The following is a 6140-nucleotide window of genomic DNA, read 5'->3' on the forward strand; positions in this document are numbered from 1 at the left end:
TTCGTAGGGAGAGTTGCTTAGCTCAGAGAGATCTGGGGCACGTCACGAACTTTCTTAAGGGATCTTTTAAAAGCTCCACATGACCTTAACAGACCGATTGTAGGAGGAGGCAGGTCGAAATCGATTTTCCAGAAGGATAGTGTGCATGCTGAGCTTCTGAGTATACGTGAAGCTTGAGAAGGCTCATATTAACCAATTGCGACTTCTGTGAAGTTATATACATGATCGCGGAAGTCTCTAGAGACAGGCGTCACCTAGCTATGGCTCCTATGTTTTTATGATTAATTAGCTGTAGTGCAACAGCGGATGATTTTTGTTCGTGGGCTTAATGGTTTTCCTGGCAACGGATCTGGGTGGCAGGAGGCTATGAGCAGAGAAGATCTTGACTGCCGTTGAGAGCACTTTACTTGTCTCAATGGTTTGTGGGTGATCCCAGGAGGTCGACTTTGTTTCAGTAGTAAATTATTTGTTTTGTTTGGGTTTACATGGCTCATCAGTAAGGTAGAGCAGCCGATTGCTCTACCACCGAGTTTGTCACTCATCTCAGTCGACGTTACGGGAAGTTCAAGAAGCCTTTGTGACAAAAAAAAAATACTGACTCCAGTTCATGAAGGGTTCAGTTCTCTGGCCAAGATTTTTCCTTGTAGACTTCGGTTGTTGGAAATACGGTCAGTGCACGCAATTCTGCTCACAGTGATTAGCAGGAAATGGTAGAAGCAGAGTCGCTACAGTTGGTCGTGGATTTTGGAGTAGCGATGCACTAGGAGCAAAGAGAGCTGTTGTTTCAATTTATTGCCAGTAGCGTCGCCATCAACTTTACGAGGATGCCATATTCTGATCGTGGACTGGTTGGTACTGTTCCGGGTTGCTGAGGTCCTGGCTGATTTTGTTGTGCGAGCAGATCGGAGGTGAATACATGTAGGCACCCGCATGCTAGCTCGTGGCTGCAGAAAATTAAGTTGTGGATCCCGGGCTATTCCAATTGCGTCAGTAATCCCCGAAGGTGGCCAATTTAGGTTGCCAGTCCTTAGTTACGCCAGGCAATTTGTGGGTGGTGGAGTTTTGATAGGGAGACCACAGTTGTTTGCTATTCATTGAGGTTGCATCGTTGTGCGCATGTGGATTTTCCAATAGTAGACGGTTTCAAGACAAAGTGCTCCATCAACAAGAAGGAACGCCATTTATTTTTGGTCAATGTGATCTTGCCATCACTTTCAAAGAGGTGATCTTAGTTGGTGTGAAGCAGGGAAGTATATGCTACAGGATAGGGCTAAGCCCTTGGTGACTTTATTTTTCTGATTCGAGGCCATTTTGGGCCCGTTTTGAAGGCAGAAGTTCTTCGTTATTTTTACTGTGCGACCACTGCTCTGCAGGTCGGTATAAAGTTGCCGTAGAAATTGCATCTTATGCCCATGCACAGAGATATTGGGAGTTGCAAAATCATCCTTATTGCCTGTTGATGCAAAATCGTCACTAGGAAGTGACTGTGTGGTCAAATACCACTTTCGTCAGTTTTGCAGATTTGCTTGTGTGAGGCAGAAGCTGTGTTTTTTGTAGTGACAGAATATTTTGTAGTGTTCTATAATGGCGTCTGATTCTCTTTCACGGATTGTCACTGAAAAGCTTGACAAGAACAACTTCCAAGCATGGAAGTTTAGAATGACGAATTTCCTTATGGGAAAAGGCTATTAGGAGTTCATTACAGGAAATGAAGAAGAACCAGTTCTTACTAATGTTCCCAATCAACAGGAAATGCAGGCATTTAAAGGATGGCATGAGAGAGCCAGAAAAGTTATGTACTGGTTGTCTATCAGTATTTTAGATTCTATGATTGTGCATATTCAGGATGCAAGTACGCCAAAGGAGGCATGGGATACTTTGGCAAAAATGTACAGCACAGATATGCAAGCCAGGAAATTGCAGCTCAAGCAGGAGTTGCACAATGTGCAGAGAGAAAATATGAGCATCAATGACTACCACATGAAGGTGAAGAAAATTGCAGATGCACTTGCTTCCATTGGGTCGCCAATGGAAGATGATGATTTGGTTTCTGTGACCTTGAATGGTCTAGGAAAGGATTATGCACAGTTTCGGACATCCATTGCTGTCCATGAAAAATTTCCTAATTTTGAGGAGTTGTTTGCTCTTCTAATTTCTGAAGAGCAGAGAAATGGTGGTGCATCTTCTTCAGGAGGAACTTCAAAAGAAATTGTCTTCTATTCAAATGTTGGAAGAGGTAGAGGCAGAGGTAGAGGAGGCCGACCGATCTGGAGGCCATGGTCGAAATCAGAATATGCAGCAAACTCAAGAAAACCAGTCCTTTGGAGGAGGACGTGGTAACTCTAGAGGCAGGGGGAGCCAAAGAGGTCGTGGTGGATGGCAAAGAGGTCAAAATGCAAACAACAATGTTGAATGCTACTATTGTGGTAAAATGGGTCATATGGTTAAAGACTGCTACAAAAAGCAGAATGACATCATGAATGGAAAATTGCAGCAAGGGAACTATGCATCTTCTAGTAGACAGGGTGATGACAAAAATGAGCATCTGTTTATGGTGCAGCACATGACCAATTCTGTGACAAGTGCAGAAGAAAGCAATGATGTGTAGTATGTTGACTCAGGTGCATCAAACCACATGACAGGTCATGCAGAATGGATGCAGGATGCAATGAAAATGGAAAAACTAGGATTTGTGGAGACTGGTGATGATACTGCACATCCTATTGTGCAGATTGGTAAAATTCCTTTGTCTATGTAGGATGGGAAAAAGAAATACCTGTCTGATGTATTTCATGTCCCAAACATCACCAAGAACCTGGTTTCTGGTCAAATGGTTGAGCAGGGCTTGCAGGTCAGATTTAATCCTCATGGATGCTTTGTTGAGGATATGAAAAATAATGGTCGCTTTATAGCAAAAGGAAAGAAGGATGGTAGGATGTTTATGTTGGATGCGGACATGCCTCAATTGAGTGCAACAATGTTTGCACATGGGACCGGTGTTGTTGCAGATATTGATATCTGGCATAAACGCATTGGTCATGTTAATGTACAACGACTTAAATCAATGCAGGCCCAAAATATTGTTGCAGGATTGCCAAAATTCAAGGTTGCAGAAATGCATAATGTATGTGAAGCCTATCAATTTGGAAAACAGGCAAGGAAACCATTTCCTAGGCATGTTCAAGAGAGTAAGAAGCCATTGGAATTAATCCACTCTGATGTGTGGACTACTAAAGCTACATCTATTGGAGGCTGTCATTATTTTGTCACTTTTATTGATGACTATAGCAGAAAAGTTTGGGTGTATTTTATGAAAAAGAAAAGTGAAGTGTTTGGGCACTTCAAAGCTTTTAAAGCTATGGTTGAAAAAGAAACACGCCTGCAAATAAAATGCCTAAGGTCAGATGGAGGGGGAGAGTAGCTCTCAAATGAGTTTGCAAGGTTCCTGCAGGAGCATGGCATAAAGCAGCAATATTCATGCAGTCATACCCCACAGCAAAATGGACTTGCAGAAAGGAAAAATAGGCATATTGGAGAGGTATCTTGGGCCATGCTAAATGAAAAAGACCTACTAGATTATTATTGGGCTGAAGCAGTTGCTACAGCAGTTTACATAATGAACAGGACTCCCACTACAATAATACATGGCATGATGCCAGAGGAGATGTATACTGGTAGGAAACCAGATATTTCTCATTTGAAAATTTTTGGTTGCATTGCCTATGTTCATGTGCCAAATGAGTTGAGGTCCAAGTTGGATCCAAAAGATGAGAAGTGCATCTTTATTGGTTATTCTCTACAGCAGAAAGGGTATAGATGCTATAATCCTTCTACTCATAAGTTTATAGTGAGTAGAGATGTTGTTTTTGATGAGATGAGCAGCTGGTATAAACCAGTAAATGTGATGATTGATGTAGATGCACAAAATGGTAATGCTGCACAGAATTCACAGCAGCAATCACAAAATATTAGTGGACCTGTAGTATCATCTAGCAGTGGTTCACATACTTTGCCATGGATAGGCAGATTGAGATCAAGAGAATCTCCTCAAAGCAATGCAGATAGTGGTATGCAGGTATCACGAAAAGGAAAAGAGAAGGTAGATCAGCCCATATTTGATGTGAATGTAGGTCACTCTTATGTGGATGGTGAATCCAGTGGCTCAGAATAGAGCATTGATGATGAGTTGGGTATTCCTTCTGTTGTTACACCTGGAGTAAGAAAGATCAGGGATGTTTTGAGAGCACCTAGAAGTGAGCCTATTTTGCGCAGGTCTACCAGAGCTAGCTATCCTATGGATAGGCTGAAATATGATGGATTTACAGCCATTCACTATGCCTATATGGTCAAAGTGATACAGGAACCAAAACCCACTTCTTTTGAGCAAGCCATGGGAAAAGAAAAATGGGAGAAAGCCATGGATGAAGAAATGGATGCGTTGGAAGTAAATGCTACATGGGAATTGGTGGCTTTGCCTAAAGACAAGAATGCAATTGGTTGTAAGTGGGTTTATAAGGTGAAGCACAATGTAGATGGTTCTATGAACAGATACAAGGCAAGATTAGTTCTCAAGGGGTATGCACAAACATATGGCATTGATTATGAAGAAACATTCAGTCCGGTTGCAAGGATGGCAACCGTAAGAGTAGTCATCGCTATGGCTGCATCAAAGGGATGGTCTTTACATCAGATGGATGTAAAGAATGCCTTCTTGCATGGTGATTTGCAAGAAGAGGTCTTTATGGAGCAGCCACCAGGTTATGTTCATGCTGTTCATCCTGAGTTTGTTTGCAGGTTGAAGAAAGCCTTGTATGGCTTGAAGCAAGTACCTAGAGCATGGTCTGACAAGATAGGACAGTATCTTGTCACTATTGGCTTTCATATTTCCAAGGCAGATTTTTCACTTTATGTGAGAAAAACAGAGAAAGGTATTATGATGCTTGTCATTTATGTTGATGATTTGATCATCACAGGTGATAGTGATGAAGATATCCTTCATGTGAAAATGCTATTGAAACAGAAGTTTGAGATGAAGGATTTGGGAGAGCTACGTTATTTCTTGGGCATTAGGTGATTAGATCACCAAGTGGGATACGGCTCTTGCAGAGGCAGTATGGATTGGACATTCTGTCCAAATATGGGATGATAGGCTGTAAGCCTATTTCAGTTCCTTTGGAGCAGAATGTGAAGTTGAGCGCAGATGCAGGTGAGCTTTTGGAAGACCCTACTATGTACAGACGCATAGTAGGAAGTTTGATTTATATGACTATTACCAAGCCAGACTTGAGCTATGCTGTTGTATTGGTAAGTCAATTTATGCAGGCTCCAAGGAAACTACATTAGGATGCGGCTAGATGCATACTCAGGTATGTGAAGTCTACATTGCAGTGTGGACTATTTTATGAGGCTGGGGTTCAGATACAGTTGCATGGATACACTGATGCTGATTGGGATGCTAGTATTTCTGATAGACGATCTACCAGTAGATATGTGTTCTCTTTTAGGAGTGCTGCAATCACTTGGAGCAGCAAGAAATAGCCTACAGTTGCCTTGTCGAGCATAAAGGTTGAGTATAGGGGTGCAGCAATGGCTGCATGTGAGGTAGCTTGGTTGCATAAGCTACTTTATGATATGCATGGGCCAGTTGTCATTTATTGTGACAACATGAGCAATATACACTTGGCAAATAACCTAGTCTATCATGCTAGAACAAAGCACATTGAGATGCATTATCACTATGTGCGGGAGAAGGTTTTACTAGGTCTTATTGATCTAGTTTATGTCAGCACAGAGGATCAGGTAGTTGACATATTCACGAAGGCATTGGGCATAGAGAAGCTGCGCAAGTTCAGAGACCTGCTTGGTGTGCAGGAATTGGGATTGAGCTCGAGGGGGAGTGTTGAGATATCGAGCTCCACTCATGATATGCCAGGGTGACCGTTGTGCATTTATGTCATCAACTTGTTAGCAGCAGATGCGGTTGGTACACCGCCCACGAATAATAGCTGGATGATAGCTATCCTTCTGTACTCTAGTTCGTGGCTCAATTAGTATGCCACCTTAGTTAGCTGAGTTTGGTTTGAGACCCACATATAGGGTTCTCCTATTTCTTTATACTAGAGTTCTTTTGGCTTTCACAA

Source organism: Dipteris shenzhenensis, chromosome 12 (assembly GCF_047967505.1).
Source record: "Dipteris shenzhenensis isolate YYH24624 ecotype China chromosome 12, Dip_SZ_1.0, whole genome shotgun sequence".
Classification (NCBI taxonomy): Eukaryota; Viridiplantae; Streptophyta; class Polypodiopsida; order Gleicheniales; family Dipteridaceae; genus Dipteris; species Dipteris shenzhenensis.